General features: G+C 42.4%; 1 pseudogene; it reads right to left on the bottom strand.

The window, feature by feature from the left end:
* LOC118969105 (olfactory receptor 2T29-like) overlaps positions 1–20,635 on the bottom strand; it is a 40,751-nt pseudogene extending 20,116 nt beyond the window's left edge.
* Positions 20,636–20,891: the final 256 nt, after the last annotated feature.

The raw sequence follows: 20,891 nt of genomic DNA, 5'->3' as shown, positions 1-20,891 counted from the left end.
GTTCGATGTGCTGAATTGCAATGTGGTGACTAAAACAGTGCTTCTATATAGAGATGCCTCAGCATTTCTTCTGACACCAAAAGAAGTGGTGTCCAGGATCCACAAAAATGACAACAGCATTTTCCTGTCTCAGCACTTGGATGATCTGGATCAGGGAGTGTCCAACCCCAGCCGACTGTGCAAACTTGGAGTGGGCTGACCTGAGGATGAGCTGCCCACTAGCTGTGGTGAATTCTACAACACTGGCCGAGTGTTCATCAAGCCTTCAGAGATAGTACAGATTTTAAACCACAGCAGAAGCTGATACTAACACATAATATGAGGAGATTGAGTTCTATTTGCTGATCATACACATAAGAAATTCAGGATTGGGTGGGATTTGGAAACCTGTAAATACAGTCAGGCATTACCAGAGATGTTTACAGCCCTAATTGCATGGACTGTTTCACAAGTAAATCCTTTGGTATTTGTTTGGACTTTACAAGCCATTTAGAGACTAGGAGAAATTTGGTGTATTACATGGCAGATAATCAATGCATAGGTATTGAACAAAACCAGGAACTGTGTCTTTTGATCATGGGTAATGGTATTTAAGGCCAACCCCAGTGGAGGAGAGAGTTTACATTTTGCTGACTCCTGGAATTTTGAGTTAGAATTTTTGCCACTCCTTTTATTTAAATCAGAAAAAAATTTTGTAAGTTAGGTAGTAGCTGAACATATAAATTGCTCATGAAACAATGTCATGTAGACCCAGGCTGAAGTAAACAAATAGACTGAAAAGGAAATATTCTGAAAATGTAAAACATAACTAGTATGTGATACATAATTAATGCTTATTTAAATAACACAACAGGCGGGAATTCAACATACTCTCACTGAGACAATGTTCTCCTTTGCTTCCCTCACCAATACTTAAGGACACCATCTGCACACATACAAACACACCCTTTCCACCAGGGACAATGGCCAGAACTACTGAGATGAAGTTTGCAGCAAGCAAATAGTCTGGTATATCTTCCTATTATTTAACATACATATAAAGTTAAAATTAAAATAACTTTTTTATTGTTTTCTAAACTACATCTGCTGCCTCCTGCCTTCTGGTATCTGCACGCTGTGCACATTTGTAGAGAACTGGCAGGCACAGAGATCAAAGGGACCACCCCCCAGGCCCATCTCTGCCACCGACTAGCTATGGGAGGGCAGCTGTCAACCTCTTTCTCAGGGTCAGCTGTGACCTGACAGTAGCATTGGCTCCTTACTCATTTGCTTCCTGTACAGATTAAAAGATTAATGTCTTCATCTTCAACGATTCAGCAGTTATGATGACTGCCACCATTGCCAAGACCATTTTATTTGCAAAGTATTTCATAGACTTCTAACTGTACATTAATGAAGCTAGTGCCTTGAACAGCCTGCAACAAACTGATGGCTTTGGCACAGTGGGTTCCGTTAGCTGACAAATGTTGGTAGCCAGGAAGGAGCAAAGGTAAAGTTCACACCCAGATATTTTGGCTTCATTAGCCATACTTTCAACTATCATATTAACTTTGCATGAGACAATGAATAATAAGAAAATGTTACCATTATTTTAACTATCTCGTTTAGCTGCTGTTCATAGACACATATGTTTACCTCATCCCAAATATCATACACAAAATAAACCTATTCCTCTTAATAAATTTCCATGGGACTCCACATATAATCTCTTGCTAACTAGTTGTAAACTTGAGTCACCTAAAATGTCAGACAAATTTCACAAGGTAACACACCTACTGCGTGACAGAGTCCGACTGAAAAGAGTTTCCTACTACCAGGTCCTTCCCCTTCCTCCTGTACTACACCAACTCTCCGAGTCCTCATTATAAACCTGTAAAAAATTCTCCTTTTTTTCCCGAATGAGCTCACTAAAATTCAGAAATGTGTTATTTTAATACCTTCTGCACACATCAGCTATGGTCTGAAAAACACCTGAGATGCAGAAAAATGGGCATGTTTTTTCTGACTGTGACTTTAAAATATGCCCTACCATTTACCTTTCTTCAAACGTTCATATCACAGGAGATTCTTCCTGAAAGTTAAGAAACTGATTCATCATTGTGAAATGTTTAACCACTGTAAAATACATGTAATATAAATATTCCATGTTACCTACACTTACGTTATAGCCCAGGAGTGTGAACGTCATTCACACAGTTGGGCAGCCGTCTTCAGCGTCCGTCTCCAGGACTGTTTCGCTTTGCGATACTGAAAGTCTGTACCCACTGAACAAGAACACCAAGTCCCTTCAGTCCCCCAGGCCCCCACCCCATTCACCATTTACTCTCTGTCCATATGAATTTAACAACTCTAGGTACCTCATCTCAGTGGAGCCATACAGTATTGCCATTCTGTGGCAGGACTGTTGTAGTTAATATAATGCATTCGAGGCTCATTCATCTTTAAAGGTAAAAAATAAAACCAGATGCGCATTTAAACAGCTCCGCACAGAATGAAAACAGCGACGTTTCCAGGGAGACCTTGGTCTCTGCTCGCAGCTTTGGTTTTCTTTGAAACTGCCTTATAGTGTGAGACGGAGTTTCTTCCAAGAGCTGCAGGGAAATCTGGAACATTTCTTCCTCACTTTGTGCTAGTTAATGTCACACTGGTAACTTGATGTGGCCATGATAGGAATATTAACAGCATTTCCCTGCAGCCTCTCTCTGACCATTCTGAGCCCATCACAATAAGGTGAAATCAAGGTGTCTCTGCAACTGGGAATCACGAAGGTTAATTTCTTGCTAGAATTACAATCTTAATATCTTTATTTTTTCTAGAAACTCTGTTTATTTTATATTCCACATTTCTGAGGTGTAATTGAGAAATAAAAATTTATGTATTTAATATTTAACCTCATATATATATATACATGTACTATATATATGTGTGTATATGTATATATCTCTCTGTGTGTGTGTGTGTGTGTGTGTGTGTATGTACTTGTACCCACAAAGGTGAAATAATGACCACAGAAGACATAATTCACATATCCATTAGCACAAGTAGATATCATTTTCATTTATTTCTATGATTTTCATTTCAGAACACAGTTAATCTTGGGGACACTGCCACTGGATGAGATGTTCAACCACACAGGCGTCACTGAGTTCCTTCTCCTGGGATTCTCTGACGACCCGGTGATGCAGACCCTCCATGGCTGCCTGTTCCTCGTGGCTTACCTGGCAGCCCTGTTAGGAAACGGACTCATCATCATGCTCATTACTTGGGACCCTCAGCTTCACACACCCATGTACTTCTTCCTGAAGAACCTGTCGTTCATAGATCTCTGCTACATCTCTGTCACTGTTCCCAAATTTGTTCTCAATACTCTGATGAACAGGAACTCAATATCTCTCCTGGGATGTGTCTTCCAGGTGCTGTTTTTCATGTGTTTTGGTGGTGCTGAATTGGCCATCCTCACAGTGATGTCCTATGACCGCTACGTGGCCATCTGCCGCCCGCTGCACTATGAGACCATCATGAACAAAGGGGCCTGTGGGAGGATGGTGGTGGCTTCATACATGAGTGGGGGGGTCTCTGGAGCCATGCACATGGCAGGGACATTTTCTACTACTTTCAGTTCGAATAAAATCCATCATTTCTTCTGTGATATCCCTCAGATTATCTTGATCTCGGACTCCAAAATGAACATAAATGAAGCGTCTATGACTGCATTCACTGCAACTCTCTCAATGGTTTGTTTCCTCTCTATTTCATATTCCTACGTGCACATCTTCTCTGCTGTCTCAAGGATCTCCTCCCTGGAGGGCAGGTCCAAAGCCCTCTCCACCTGCCTCCCTCACCTGGTTGTTGTGACTGTGTTTGTTTCAACTGGTACTTTGAACTACCTGCAGCCAACCTCTGAACTGAGGTCAGAGCGAGGTATGATTTTGTCTATTTTTTACACAGTGGTGCCTCCATCATCAAATCCCATCATATACAGCCTTAGAAACAAGGACATAAAAGTAACTCTGGAGAAAGTTCTTGGAATTGTAGCATTTAAATCAAATTAAATGTATCTGGGTAGTTTAGACAGATGTTTGTCTTTCTCCAAGACAGATTATTTTAAAATGTTACCTTTAATACAATAGGCATGTACCTTCATATTAACGTAGGGCCTTTTGGAACAGTGAGAGAATTGTCACTGCAGAATGTCCTTCACACTTGTGTAATAGAACAGAGTTATCAGTGGAACAATATTATTGTTGTATGTGTTGGGCAGTGACTAGCAGAATTTATTGAGCAATATTAAAAAATAGAATTTAAAAAAATCTAGACTTCCTAATTGAGAAACCAGCTGAAGATACTAAGATATCATCTTCATTTAGTAACATTTTCTAAAAGTAGTGTTCTGTTAAATACAAGTGGTGTTCTTTATAAACCAAAAGCCAGTGTAATTGGTACAGCCTGAGCCTTACAAGCCAGAATGAGTCTACAGTTGGTAAAATAATGGTGTTATGTATATTTCCTTGTTACTTTAATTGATGTGGGAAGTTACTGCTCATATGGCAGTGGGAGCACGTCCAAATGAAGCCCTGATCGTTGGTGTTCAGAATGTCAGACTGAGAGATGCCTTTTAATCTTTATAATATATAAATGAGGTTTTCCTACCCTGAAAATGACCTGAAGACTCCAAAACAGACCATCTACACCTGGTGGAATAGAGTGTAAAGGGTCAAAGCTGTGATTGGTTGGGACATAAGCCCTTCCCCCATCTCAGCCCGCAAGCGCAAGGGGGAGGAAAGGAGCAGGGCAGGGAAACCGCTAGGGATTCTAGGGCATCTGGCCCTGGAGATCTGTTCCCGGAATTAGAGCCCACAGTTGTGCTGGGCTTCCATGGTTAATAGGCTGGCCGCCAGGGAGAGCTGCAGCCCTCTGGGAACCTGTGACTCCTGCTGCTTGGGGAGGACAGACAGATATGCTCTGTTGTTCCTGCTGACACCCAACATAGAAGCAGCAGTTTCTATGATTCACCATCAGTGGGAAGTGTGCCAGAAGGGTGTGGTTGGAGGGAGCTCTCTCTGAAGGAGAAATAGCAGGTGGGACACGTTTTCCAAGACCTCCTGAGACAAAATGGTTGGATGCTTGTGGGAACCAGCTCCCAATGTTGCATCTCCCTAACTGAAAGCCCAACCACACGGCAGCACCTCCTGTGCACCCTCACTGCCAGTCCCACTCAGCCTGGCGGTGGTCTGGCTTTGCTGCCTGGCATGTGGAGGGCCCACCACTCTTTCCTGGATTCCCAGCCCACTTGTGGAAGATAGCACCAAAATTCTCCATCTTTCTAGGTGGCAGATTAGCTCCATGGCACCCCTCCCCAGCACACCTTAATATCCCAGCACTCTGAACCCAGCTGAAGTCCATCACTGCTGACAGGCAGGCTGAGGATGGCCCAGCAAACAATGAGTCTCAGCAGCAGCACCTCACACAAGACAAAAGACTCACAGAGGGGAGCTGTGGGCATCAGCCACAGCCAACAGACAGGCAGGCAGGAAGGCCCCACCCACAGCCCACCAACAGCAAATGCCCCTCAGCCCCAAAAGAGAACCAGGAAATGGTAGGTCAAGAATCTTAAGCTTCTGTGCACCACAGGAAACCCACTTCATGAAGCTGTTACTTTCAAGACAAGGAGGCATAACTGTTGTATCAATACAATGGAAGTAATGCAAAAACCCAGACAAAATCAGGAGGCAGAGGATTATGTTCCAAAGAAAAGAACAAGAGAAGGCACCAGAAAGAGGGGTAAATGAAATGGTGGAGATCACCAATCTTCTTGATACAGATTTAAAAGTAACAGTCATAAAGATACTTACTGAACAAGGAGAAAGAATCAATGATTTCAGTGAGAAGTTCAACAAAAGGAAAAGTATGAAAAGGAGCCACTCATGCCTGAAGAGTACAAAACATAGGTGTGATGGAAGATAGAGCTGGCAAACGAACCATGCTGAGGAACACAGAGAAAAAAAGAATGTTTAAAAATGACAAGGTGCTAAGAGCTGTGGACAACTCCAAATTAAACCATATTCACATAATAGGAGTCCAGAAGGAGAAGAGAGAGACAAAGGAGTAGAAAGACTACTTGAAGCAATAATAGCTGAAAACTTCCCAATATAGAGAAGGAATAGACATCCAGGACTTGGAAGCACAGAGCACCCATAACAAGAGGAACCCCAGGAAGACAACACAAAGAAGCATAGTAATTAAAATGGAGAAGAATAAAGATGAAAAGAGAAACTTAAAATCAGCAGGAGAGAAGCAGACAGATACCTATAAGGGAAACACCGAAAGGTTATTACTAGATTTCTCAAGAGGAACTTGGCAGGGCAGAAGGGAATGGCATGAAAAAAGTATTGAAAAGAAAGAATCTACAACCCAGAATCCTCTCCCAGCAAGTTACCATTCAGAATTGAAGGACAGACAAAAAGTTTCCCAGATAAATGAAGGTTAAAAGTATTCACCACCATTTAACTGGCCTCACAGGATATGTCAATGGACCTTTTTTCTAGGAAAAGTTACTGTCAATTTTTTTTCATCAGTGAAGATAAACCTCAGTAAAGTTAGTAGGTTTTAATTACTTCATTAATTAGTAAGCAAAAATAGAGAAAGGATTAAAGGTGGTGGCATGAGAGGTGAGACAGAAACCTCCTCCCAAAACCACAGATAACATGAAAATACAGTTAATGCAACTAATCCTGATAGAGCAAGAGGAAAGAAGGCTGCACCAGACCACCTACATCTGGATAAAAGAAAAGACCTCACAGAACACTGTAATGTACCAAAGCCATGATCCAGCAGGACCCAAGCCTTTCCCCTACTCCACCTCATGGAGGGAGGAAAAGAAACAGAGCAGGGAGGGGTAGAGTCCTAGGACTGCTGAACACCAAACTCTGGAGATCTCCTCTGAGAATACAAACCTACATTACATGGTGATCTGGAGCTTAGTGGGGTTGCAAAGCTAAGGCAGATGGAATACATGGAGAGACTGAGATTCCTGCCACTTGTGGAAAACCGGGATCCAAATCTGGTCACTCTAGGACAATAGAAAGGTAGGCAGTCTGAGAGACTTCCTAATAGCAAGAGGGATGCTAAAGGGGCAAGGATTGCTCAGAGCTTGCTGATCAGTAGAAAGGACAGGTGGGAAAATTGTCCAGGCACACTCAACCCAGCAGGTTGGGAACTTTCAGGAGTTTCAGGCACTGTATTCCCCTGGCTGGCTATGCAGCTCTGAGCGCCCCATCATGATACACAGCCTGCTGCGCCTCTCTCCTGGACAGCACCAGCTCAAAAACTGTCTGCCCCTACCAATGCACCAGGCCAGCCAGTGGGAAGCTTCCCCTACAGCAGCTACAGGAGCAAAGCATAGAGTCTTCTCCCAGTGTGCTCAGCCCACTGGCCCTAGCTGAGGAGACAGGCACTGCAGCTGCAAAGCAGGAAACAGCTCTCTCCTCCCAACAGGGACCAGTGCTGCTTGCCTGTGACTCTGTCATCCCTAGGAGACTGAGCAGATCCAGAGAGTAGAGCTTATGGGCACTAGAATGCCACATACAAATATGAAATGTCAAAGGAACCTGGTTCAAGCCAAAATCCTACAAACACCAGAAAGAGGGCCAAGTGAAACTGAACTCATCAATCTCCCTGAAGGAGATTTCAAAATAAAAATAAAAACATGCTCATAGAGCTACAGAAAAATATTCAAGAACTCAGGAACAAGATTCAATCATTAAAGGATACAGTATCTGAAATGAAACTTACTATAGAGCGATTTAAAAACAGATTAGATAAAGTAGAGGAGACAGTAAATGAAATAGAAATTAGAGAAGAGGAATACAAAGAATCTGAGGCACAGAGAGAAAAAAGAATCTCTAGGAATGAAAGAATATTGAGAAAACTGTGTGACCAATCCAAATGGAACAATATTTGCATTATAGGGGTACCAGAAGAAGAAGAGAAAGAAAAAGAGATAGAAAATGTCTTTGAGGAGGTAACTGCTGATAATTAAAGGAGGTAATAGAATGCAATGCATTCATTTCAGGAGACTTCAACACACCACTCACTCCAAAGAACAGATCAACCAGACAGAAAATAAGTAAGGAGACAGAGCCACCAAACAACACATTAGAACAGATGGATCTAATGGACATCTACAGAATGCTTCATCCAAAAGCAGCAGGATACACTTTCTTCTCAAGTGCACATGGAACATTTTCAAGATCACATACTAGGCCACAAAAAGAGCCTCAGCAAATACAGAAGGATTGAAATTGTACCAACCAGCTCTTCAGACCACAAAAGTATGAAACTAGAAATAAATTATGCAAAGAAAACAAAAAAGCCTACAAACACATGGAAACTTAACAACATGCTCCTAAATAGTCAATGGATCAATGATCAAATAAAACTAAAGATTAGGCAATGTGGGGCCAAGAGAACTTTGAAGACAAATCCCATGGGACAAACATTTGATAACTTTTGTTTTGAGACAAGTGTCTTTCCACACACAAGACCCATTTGATTTCTCCTTTGCAGTCAGAATGAAAGACTACTGAAACAGAAGGAAAACGTCCAGGATCTTGGAAAGGCCATGCCTTCTGGAGGAGAGGGACATTGTGTGGATCCCAGTGGTGGCCACATCTGGTAGATGAGGTGGAGAAGCACATACTCAGTGTCCATGCTCTTTAAAATGACAGGTGAGATCTGGTGGCAGAATGGCAATGAGCCAGTATTCTGAATCTAAATTCTGCACAGGGAATGTATCCCAAAACCCAAGCAGCAAACATCTTCACATGCAGTGTGGCCATAATGGGGGGTCAAGAGCTCCTTCCCTTTTAACATTTCACATGTCTGTTATATGAGATTTCCATGACCCACCCACTGCGTCTGCATTCTCCCACACTGACGCCGCCCTGCCTTAAAAGACATTTCTTGTGAGTAGTGGTGCAGCAGGGAGCAGGGGGAGGTTGTGGGACAACAGCGCCTTCCTTCCTACCTCAGCTACCCTCCCAAGGGAAAGCTTTCAGAGTGATCGGGGACTCAGGGCATGGCCTCCCCCACATACACCGTACAGTGCCCACTTGATGCCCGTGGTGGGGGAAGAAGAGGGGAAAACTGCAATTTTACTAACAGTACAAATAACCGTTCCTAGCCTTCAGGTAGATTGATGTTTGCTAGGTCCTGTTTCAGAAACCTGATTTAAAAATTAGAGTGGGAGCAAAAACCACTATTCTTCAGCTTGCCTGATGCAGTATGTCTTTGCTGCCAGTCTACTCCCTGATTCTCCTTCCCTCTCTCGTATCTCCTGCCCCTCGCTGTGCCCTGTTCACTGGCTTCCGCCCATACAGTGTTGACAAAATCCCAGAAATATAAACCATGACTTGGTTCCCTTCTCTCCATTCCCAAGCAATACCAAAAATAGGACATCCTAGAACATATCCTTAATCTTCTCTCAAATTCCTCCTCCTAAATTATTCACTTAGCTGTGTACCCATACTCTTGGATTTTCCCTTATTTTGGTGAAGAGGGAATTGATAGGATGAGTGGGGAAAATAATTTATAAAAAAAAGGTATTGGAAAACAGTTACCTTGATCTCTGAATAATCCTCTTACACTTGAGCTCTCTAGAGTCTTATGCAAGAGGTTTTACATCATTAGCCACTGTATTGAGGAACTGCAAATGTAGCAAGCAGGCTTTAAAAAGCTAGAAGATTGTAGAGAGGCCCTTTCTTGAGAACTGGGATCATTTCCAGGAACAGAAACTGAAACCTTCCCACCCTGAGTCCCCTTCCCTAGTATGGGGGCCCCATTAAGACCTACATGTGGAAGTATCATGGAAATGAGAAGCACAGGATCCGGAAGAGGAACCTCGGGAGATCACACTGTCTTTCCACTTCCTCTTCTCTCCTTCCCTCTTGGTTCTTCCTAGGATAACCTCAACCCAATACAACTGTTCCTGCTGGAGCAATCTTGGCATGCTGTCCAGTTCTGTATGGTCCCAGAGGGCAATGCCTCTCTCTTAGAATGAGACCTTACTCCAGGGAGGGGTGCCTTGCCAGAAGGACCACTACCATCTCCCTCATCACTGTCACCTATCATCTGTATGAGTGGATTCCTAAAACCTAAATTGAATAATACCTGTGTATGGTATAGATGTCAAAGGTGGAGCCTGACACCAGGCCAGGAGCACCTGGCATCTTGCTAGTCCATTTCAGGGAGTATTCACAGCAGGACCCTCGTGACTTCCTTTAGGGACCAGTCTCAGCACCCACACGCTTTGCTGCCGCAAACCCAACCAGCCCTTTGGTGTGGAGGCATGTGCCTCTCACCTCCATGCTCCTGTCACTGGGGTCTTCTGATGGAGACCACATGTGGGGAAGGAGGGCAGGATGTGCCACTTCTGTTTTCTTACCATCTAAGCCGGAGAATCAGCCACTGACAATTTCTGGAACAGCCTGGAATTGTGTCTATCAGTGTCCCCAGAGGGAACGCCCTGGAATAGAGACCTGGAGCAGGGTTTCAGGGATGGGGTGCCTAAGGGACTACAAAGTCCCCTTCAATGCAAATGAGTGTCTCCACTGGAGAAACTGTCTATGGCGGGGCACCAGCTCTGCCCTTTGCTGGTCATGTCAGCGAGGTGCAACTTTCTTTCAGACACCATTTTCCCAGAGCCTGTCCTTTAGGGCTCATGCCCCGGTTTATTATACTTTCCTGGAATAAGTCAGAATTTGAGGTTCTCTGAGCTTTTCCCTGTGATGATCAAGTGGGAGACAAACTCTGGGCTTGGTCCACAATAGGTTCATATGCACAGAAGTCCTTGATGCCTCAGATTTCATGCTGAAACAAGGCTGATCTCTACTCCAGATTAATTGTGCATGACATGAATTATATAGAAACCTGCGTTGGAAATACAATAATGAGTATAATTTGTTCTACATCTTAGGTTATGAAATCAATTTGATACATTGCAATAAGAGTTAAAAAACAAAAAAAAAGTTGCCCATTGGAATATAAAGTACAATAGATCAAAAGGGAGGAAACACAAATTATGTAATGAAATCCTTTTTCAGGTATAGGCAGAGTGTGAGTGTGCTTAGTTCCTGTGTGAAATCCATCTGTTACTCCTGGTCTCATTCAGAGACATGGAGAGATCTTGCTCACGGGGTCTTGTTCTCCTTCCAGGCCAGATGCCCTCTCCAGCTAACCTGCTTTTTGGGGCTCCCTCCACAAAGGTACACTTCCTTTCTCAGCACGCCTGATCCTCTGTTCAGAGAGGGGAGACCAGCAGTAAAACATGACCAGAGGTATACCATGCCTTCTCTGCAGAAAGGCAGTGTGTGGGGCCACTTGCATTCCAGGCAGATTCCTGATGGCCTCTCCTCAACCTCCCGGTCACTGCTCTGAGCCTGAGTGACCTGCAGGCTCACACATCTTACTGCTCTCACACTGACCACTCCTGGGGGGTCCCTGTAATCACACATACTTACCCATGACCCCCTGGCCCTTTGGTGACACATGTGCCCTGGGACTGGGGATTCGCTGGGTCTTCTGTACAGAGGTGGCCAGAACCAGGGTTCAGGGCACGGACCAGGGGAAGAGTTGGTGATGCTGGGCACAGGGAGCTGGGAACAAGTTCTCAAAAATCCGCTCTGCCATGGCCCAGCACAGCAGCTGAGATGAGCAGACATGTGCAAAGGCCATGGTCAGGGAGGACATAGTCACAGAAATGGTCTGGAAAAGTGGAGGGCTGTGCCCACACCCACCCTGGGCTGGCCATTCCTTGCCCCAGCCCATACTCGCTTTCCAGAGGTGTGTGGATAAGCTGGCCTCATCATTTCAGATGACAGATTCAGGAAGGAAAGTTAACTGATCTGTCAATCAGTAAGCTGAGGGTATATAATGACATATTGTGCTTCATCAAACAGAAATGCATCACATACATGCTGGACCCAGGTCACCAGGCAAAGAGTCCAGTGGGATCATTTACTCTGAGGCCAAGAACTTCATATGCATCCCACAGTTTCATGAGTTAGGAACTCAGGCAGTTCTGAATCACTCCGTGAAGCATCAGTGGTGGTCCCAGGTTGCAGTCAGCTGCAAACATCTGGTATAGAGGGTCCAAGATGTCTTGCTGGGCATGACAGTTAGGACTGACATCTGGGGCACATACATGTGGCCTCTCCCAATTCTCCCACATGGCAGTGCAGGGGTCCTGGAGAAATTACACGGGAGATCCAGGAGGTGGCTGCAAGGCTCCTATTCTCCAGCCTCAGAATTCCCAGGACATCACTAACACCGCAAGCTGCTAAGGTGAGGCCAGATTCAAGGCAGTGAAGGGGAGGGAGCAGGGCGAAGCAAGGAACTCACCGCCATATTCAGTCTATTACAGAAATAAAGGTGACTTTTGGTCTGTATCTGCTGACTCATGGACTGGTTTGTCAAGTGGATCAGTATTTGGAAGGGGCAGAGATTTAGGTTTAAATTCCAATAAGGGAGATGGAATGTGATTCAGGTCATGAATTATGCTGTTTTGGTGAATTAAAAAATATATCCCACAATCTTGCAATGCAGTGGTCAAGACATACTCAGTTACAATAGATTTGCATTGTGTGTTTTAAATGAATATGCCAAATACACCTCTTATTTTAAATTATACAACTTGAAGTTGATATTAAGATTTAAGGAATCTTAATGATTTAAAATGTTTATGTAGCAGTGATTACAATCAATTCAGAAGATCACACAATGGTCAAAAAGTGACTTACTTCTTTTTTTATTTGAAGTTGATACACAATATTATACTGGTTTCAGGCGTACAACACAGTGATCAAATAGTTATACACATTATTAAATCCTTACCCCAATTAGTAAAGTAACTGTTAACACAGAAAGACTTTGCACAACTAACTATATTCTCCATGCTACACTTCCATCCCCATGACCAACTTATATTATGATTAAGATTTTGTGCCTCTTCATCCCCACACTCATCCCACCTACCCATGCCAGCCCCTCCCCATAGTAACCACCAGTCACTTCTAAGGGTCTATGAGCCTACTGTTGCTTTGTTTATTTTGTTTTATTTTGTTCTGAGATTCCTGATGGCCTCTCCTCAACCTACCAGTCACTGCTCTGAGCCTGAGTGACCTGCAGGCTCACACGCATTTCTGCTCTCACACTACCACTCTTGGGGGTCCTTGCAATCACACATAGTTACCCATGACCCCCTGGCCCATTGGTGACACATGAGCCCTGGGATTGGGGATTTGCTATTTGGGGTCTTTTGTGGTTCCATATGAATTTTAAGATGATTTAAGTAAGTGAAATCATATGGTATTCATCTTTATCTGTCTGGCTTACTTCACTTAGCATAACAAACTCAAGGTCCATCCATGTTGTTACAAATAACAAGATTTCTTTCTTTGTATGGCTGAATAATATTCCATTATGTGTATGTACATCTTCTAGATCCATTCATCTATTAAGGGACACCATGGTTGCTTCCATATGTTGGCTTGAAATAATGTCACAATAAAAAATGGTGCATATATCTTTTCAAATCAGAGATTTTGCTTTCCTCAGATAGATTCCTAGAAGTGGAATTACTGGGAGAAATGAGGTTTTGATTTTTATGTTTTTGAGGAACCTCCATTCTGCTTTCCATATGGCTACACCAGTTTACATTCCAACCAAGCGTAGGAGGGTTCCTTTTACTCACTTCCTTGCCAACACTTGTTATTTGTTCTCTTTGGATAGAGGCCCTTGTGACTGTTGTGAGCTGATATTTCATTCTGGTTTGATTTGCATTTCCCTAATGATTAGTGATGAGGAGCATCTTTTCATGTGCCTGTTGGCCATCGATATGCCTTCCTTGGAAAAATGTTTATTCAGGTCCTCTGCCCATTTGTTAACTTTGTTATTTGTTTATTCAGTGTTGAATAATATGAGTTCTTTATATATCTTGGATGTTAACCCTTTATTGGGAAAATCATTTATGGATATATTCTCCCATACAATATGTTGCCTTTCTGTTTTGTTGATGGTGTCCTTTGCTGTACAGATTTTCGGTTTGATGTAGTCCCACTTGGTTATTTTTACATTTGTTTCCCTTTCCAGGGGAAATGTGTCCAGAAAAACATTCAAGAAATTTTTGCCTATGTTTTCTTCTAAGAGTTTTATGGCTTCATGTCTTATGTTTAGATCTTTAATCCATTTTGAGTGTACTTCTGTGTATAGTGTTAGGGAGTAATCCAGTTCCATTCTCCTACATGTAACTATCCAGAATTCACAAAACAACTTATTGAAGAGGCTGTATTTCCCCATTGTATATTCATGACCCGTTTAACATATATTAATCGATCATATATGCATAGTTTTTTTCTGGGCTTTCTATTCTGTTTCATTAATCCCTAGGTCTGTTCTTGTGCTATTACCAAACTGTTGTGATTACTGTAGCTTTGTACCATAACTTGAAGTCAAGGAGCATGATACCCCCAGCTTTGTTCTTCGTCAGGATTCCTCAAGTTTGGCTATTTGGGGTTTTTTGTGGTTCCATATGAATTTTAAGATTATTTGGTCTAGTTCATTGAAAAATGCCAGTGGTATTTTGATAGGGACTGCATTGAATCTAAAAATTGCTTTGGGCAGGATGGCCAATTTAACAATATTTATTCTTCTTGTACATAAGCATGGGTTAGATTTCCATTTGTTTCTGTATCTCTTTCATCAATGTCTTCTACTTTCAGAGTACAGTTCTTTCAGCTCCTTGATTAGGTTTATTCCTAGGCATTTTATTCTTTCTAATGCAATTGTCAATGGAGTTGTTTTACCAGTTTCTCTTTCTGCTAGTTTATTGATATTATATAGAAATGCAACAGATTTTGTGTATGGGTTTTATATACTGTAATTTTGGTCAATCCAGTTATTAGTTCTAATAGTTTCTTTGGTAGAGTTTTTAGGGTTTTCTCTATATAGTAACATGTCATCTACAAATAGTGACAGATTTTCACTATTGCACAATTTGCACTAACTAAAATTCTTCCTTACCAATTTGGACATTTGTATATCTGTTTATCTTGTCTGACTGCCGTGGACAGAACTTCAAATACTATGCTGAACAAAAATGGTGAGAGTGGCCATCAGTGTCTTGTTTCTGATCTGAGAAGAAAACTTTTCAGTTTTTTTGCCACTGAATATGTTAGCTGTGGGTTTGCCATATATATATATGCACATACACATATGGCCTTTATTGTGTTGAGATATGTTCCCTGTATACCCATTTTGTTCGGTTTTTATCATGAATGGTGTTGAATTTTCTCAAATACTTTTTCAGCATCTATTGAGATGATCATATGGTTTTTATCTTTCCTTCTGTTAATATGGTATGTCACACTGATATGATTTCAATCTTTTAAATTTATTAAGGCTCTTTTTGTGTTCTAAAATGTGATCTTTTCTGGAGATTGTTCCATGTGCATTTGAGAAAAAAGTGTATATTTGGGGTGGATCTTCCTGTATATAGCTGTTAAGCCCATCCAGCATAATTTGTTGTTCAATTCCTCTGTTTACTTATTTATTTTTTCTATAGCTGATCTTCCCATTAATGTAAGTGATGTGTTAAAATCTTGTAATATGATTTGTTTTGAAGTCTATTTTGTCTAATATAAGAATTGCTACTCCAGCTTTTTTTACATTCCTATTTTTATAGAATATCTTTTTCTATCCCATCGCTTACGGTTTGTGTGTGTCTCTAGGTCTGAAATGAGTCTCTTGCAGGCAGCATATAGATGCTTCTCATTCCTTTATTCATTCTGCCACCCTGTCTTTTGATTGGTGCATTTAACAATTATATTTAAGGTAATTATTGATAGGTATATAGTTATTGCCATTTTATTTTATTTTTGTTTTTCTTATTTGCAGTTCTCCATTCCTTCCTCTTTTATATTTTTTTTCTGTTATTTGATGATATTCATTAGCTTGTATTCTTTTTTAAAAAATTTGTGTATTTTTTATAGGCTTTAGCTTTGTAGTTACAATAAGGTTCACAGATAGTTCCCTAAATATATACTAGTCGATATCATTGATTGTTGTTCAGTTTTAAACACATTCTAAAAGTACTGCTTTTTTAGTCTTCCTCCTCCACACTTCATATACGGTATCATAACATACATCTATTGTGTACGCCTTGACTAATTTTGTGTATGGTGGATTTTACTACTTTTGTATTTTTAGCTTGATGCTTCCTTAGTAATTAAAACCTACAAACTTTACTGAAGGTTTATTTGCACACCATTTTTTTTGTAGTCTTCAGGCCTGAGTGGCTCTTTTTCATACTATCTTTTTGTTCAACTCACTGAGATCATCAATTCTTACACCTGGTCCAGTAAGCATCTTTACGACTGTTACTTTGAAATCTGTATCAAGAAGACTGGTGATCTCCATTTCATTTACCCCTCTTTCTGGTGCCTTCTCTTGTTCTTTTGTTTAGAACATATTCCTCTGCCTCTTGATTTTGTCTGGGTTTTGGTGTTAATTCCTTTGTATTGATACAACAGCTATGCCTCCTTGTCTTGAAAGTAACGGCTTCATGAAGTGGGTTTCCTGTGGTGCCCAGAAGCTTAAGATTCTTGACCTACCGTTTCCTGGTTCTCTTTTGGGGCTGAGGGGCATTTGCTGTTGGTGGGCTGTGGGTGGGGCCTTCCTGCCTGCCTGTCTGTTGGCTGTGGCTGATGCCCACAGCTCCCCTCTGTGAGTCTTTTGTCTTGTGTGAGGTGCTGCTGCTGAGACTCATTGTTTTCTGGGCCATCCTCAGCCTGCCTGTCAGCAGTGATGGACTTCAGCTGGGTTCAGAGTGCTGGGATATTAAGGTGTGCTGGGGAGGGGTGCCATGGAGCTAATCTGCCACCTAGGAAGATGGAGAATTTTGGTGCTATCTTCCACAAGTGGGCTGGGAATCCAGGAAAGTGTGGTGGGCCCTCCACATGCCAGGCAGCAAAGCTAGACCACCGCCAGGCTGAGTGGGACTGGCAGTGAGGGTGCACAGGAGGTGCTGCCATGCAGTTGGGCTTTCAGTTAGAGAGATGCAACATAGGGAGCTGGTTCCCACAAGCATCCAACCATTTTGTCTCAGGAGGTCTTGGAAAACGTGTTCCACCTGCGATTTCTCCTTCAGAGAGAGCTCCCTCCAACCGCACCCTTCTGGCACACTTCCCACTGATGGTGAATCATAGAAACTGCTGCTTCTGTGTTGGGTGTCAGCAGGAACAACAGAGCATATGTGTCTGTCCTCCCCAAGCAGCAGGAGTCACAGGTCCCCAGAGGGCTGCAGCTCTCCCTGGCGGCCAGCCTATTAACCATGGAAGCCCAGCACAACTGTGGGCTCTAATTCCGGGAACAGATCTCAGAGGCCAGATGCCCTAGACTCCCGAGCAGTTTCCCTGCCCTGCTCCTTTCCTCCCCCTTGCGTTTGCGGGATGAGATGGGGGAAGGGTTTATGTCCCAACCAATCACAGCTTTGACCCTTTACACTCTATTCCACCAGGTGTAGATGGTCTGTTTTGGAGTCTTCAGGTCATTTTCAGGGTAGGAAAACCTCATTTATATATTATAAAGATTAAAAGGTATCTCTCAGTCTGACATCCTGAACACCAACGATCAGGGCTCCATATGGACGTGCTCCCACTGCCATTTAGTCTGATGTTGTACCAATTGTTTATTCATTTATTAATTTTTTCTCTCATACTAGGGAGACATATCCAGGAAAAAAATTCTAAGGCTGATAACCAAGATGTACTCTATGTGTCATATTTTTCATTTATTTTATTGAAATGTAGTTGATATAAAATGTTATATTGGTTTCAGATGTACAACATACTGGCTTGACAATTACATACAAAGCGCTCATCCCAATAACTGTAGTTAACTTTTTGTCACCATACAAAGATTACAACATTACTTGCTATGTTTCCTATATTAACCTTTTATTACTTTGACTAATTTGTTAATGTAATTTGATGTTGGTACCTCTTTATACCCTTCACCTTATGCACACCCATAATTTCCCTTTTTTAAAGAACATGGTATACACAACATTTTGTTCAATTTTGTTCATTATTTTCCCTGTATTTTGTGGGTTGTAAGTGGAACCATGAAATATCTGTACCCTTATGGTAGGCCAAGGAGAGAAGTGATACATGTGCTTTTCAATTACTTAGATTAGAAGTATGCATATTTTATTAGTTCTGTTTTACTGTGACAAAAATACTAGAAATTGCTCCACATTGTCTCCCAACTCTACAGATCCGTAGTTTACAGTCATCAACTAATCATGGTTAGTATACAACCACGTCTGTGGCTTTGTGAAGCTGGTCCAAGGCCCCAAACACTTCAAATAACCTTCGCCACAGGCCTTCCTGGTGCTCAGCGTGTCCAGGTGCACATAGACCAACACCGTTCAGTTCCCCGTCCATACTCACCTGCTCCCCTGACCTCCCGTGTTCAGGTCACCATTTGATTGTCATCTACTTAACATCCCTAAAGTGCTAGTCTGTCCTTTTCAATACTGTTTATAAAGTTCTAGGTCTCAGAAGGCTAAGAAATGAGTCTATAGCATACAGCATGGAAGGAAAGGCCACTGGAACATTTCCTCTCCTGCCTGGATACATGTATGTCTGCTGCTCATGCTTTTCTGGGGTATCTTGTCTCTGAGCAAGTTCCCCACGATCCAGCCTCCTACACTCCACTGAGGTAACATCTAGTCACCGCTTAACACTGAGATTTTTGGATTTTAACATGACATAAGAAATATATATATTGAGTAATTGAATCAATAAATGAGTTTGACTGTTTTCTTCCTTTGTCTGAAAGCTATATACTTCAAAACTTAACTCTGATGTCACCTCATGCAAGGGACCTTCACCAATTCATATTCTAACTATTTGCTTATAGTTTTCCCATGGCCCCAAGACATCTACTTGCTGGGGAATATTAATCACCACTTGATGCCTTTGTTGGAAAATGTGGGATGAGGAGGACAAAATAAAAGCATGCAGGTGACCGTGGCAGTAATACTGGGGCACTTTGAAAGGAGAATTTTTAGAAGTAGTATATCACATACACTGCCACCAAACAGAATGCAGATACAGGAATGGGAAACAATAAAAACTCAAAAAAAAGGAGGGAGGATTGAAATTGTAACCATTTATATGGAACAATTTTACATTTATGGTAAAGCAGCATGGATATGAGTGGTGCAAACAACACCCACATGCTCTTTACCAAGACTCTCCAGTTACTGACATTCTACCCTTTTGCTCTATCACTTCCCTCTCTCTCATCCCCTCTCTATCATTTAAATCAATATCATAGTTTCTCATGATATTTTCCCTCTAAATATTTTTGGTATATATTTCTAGGAATGTGAATATTCTTCTACAGACACAGCAATTATCAAGCTTAGTAAATGTAACATGAATATTTATTGTATAATCCATTTTGAATGGAGAAGGGTTAGAAATTGAAGAGTTTTCTACTACATGGAAGCAATTTTTAAAAGAGGTGTAAGAATTATAAAAGTCTGAATAATAATTCTGATGTAAGATTCTAAACTTACGATGTATAGAGGAAAGGATCAGTGCATCATTATCAAAGTTTACTACATTATGGTTTCTTGAAAGACAGGTCCCACCTTAAATATTTCTTCAGAGCCCCCATAACATCCTTATTCCTTAGACTATAGATCAAAGGGTTTAGCACAGGAGTGAGTATGGTGTAAAAGACAGACACCACCATGTCCTTCTCAGGGGTGTGGGAGGAGTTGGGGAGCATGTAGGTGTAGACGCCAGCCCCATAGAAGAGGGTGACCACAGTCATGTGGGAGGAGCAGGTGGCAAAGGCCTTCTTCCGGCCCTCTGCCGAGTTCATCCTGTGGATGGTGAGGAGGATGAAACCATAGGAGCCTGAAATGATGGTCACAGGGATGAGCAGCATGAGGATGCAGCAGAGGTACATGAGTGTCTCATACAGAGAAGTGTCTGAGCAGGAGAGCTTCATCACAGCAGGGACCTCACAGAAGAAATGATGGATCTCCCGGGACCCACAGAAGGGGAAGATCATGGTGACAGGTGTGAGCATGAAGCCATCCACTGATCCCAGGAGCCAGCAGCCAGAAGCCAGGAGGACACACACCCTGTGGTTCATGAGGACAGGGTAACAGAGAGGGGGCTGCATAGTGGTCATAGGCCATGGCGATCAGGAGGAAACATTCTGAATCTGCCAGTGTCACATAGAGGAACATCTTCACCCCACATCCGGGGGCTGAGATCGTGTTCACACCTGTGACCCAGTCCACGAGCACCTTGGGCACAGTGACGGAAATGTACGTCACGTCCATGAGAGACAACTGGCTGATGAAAAAGTACATGGGGGTGTGGAGGCGGGCCTCAGAGCATATAAGAAGGATCAGGATGGTGTTTCCAGACAAGGCCATCAGGAAAACCACAAAAATGACCATGCAAAGGAGGGTTGGGTGTTTGGATTGACCTAAGATTCCCACCGGGATGAACTCTGACCTTCCTGAGTGTTTCGCCGTCCAGGTGGTCTCCTCCATTATTTCACCTGGCACTCCAAGGAGAGAAGTAATGGGGCACTCATGAGATGCCACCTGCTGAATGACTCTTTAGGGTGTGGGCATATATGTGTGTGTGTGTGTGTGTGTGTGTGTGTGTGTGTGTATGTGTGTGTGTGTGCATCAACCCAGTTATGCTAAGTGGAGGAAACCCTATGGTCCTGGAGACTGAGAGGTTACATGTCACCTGTAATTCTATGAATATGCCAGGAAATTAATAATTCACAGTGTGGGACAA

Source organism: Manis javanica, chromosome 14, assembly GCF_040802235.1.
Source record: "Manis javanica isolate MJ-LG chromosome 14, MJ_LKY, whole genome shotgun sequence".
In the NCBI taxonomy this organism is placed as follows: domain Eukaryota; kingdom Metazoa; phylum Chordata; class Mammalia; order Pholidota; family Manidae; genus Manis; species Manis javanica.
This window is presented reverse-complemented; position numbering and strand designations above follow the sequence as displayed.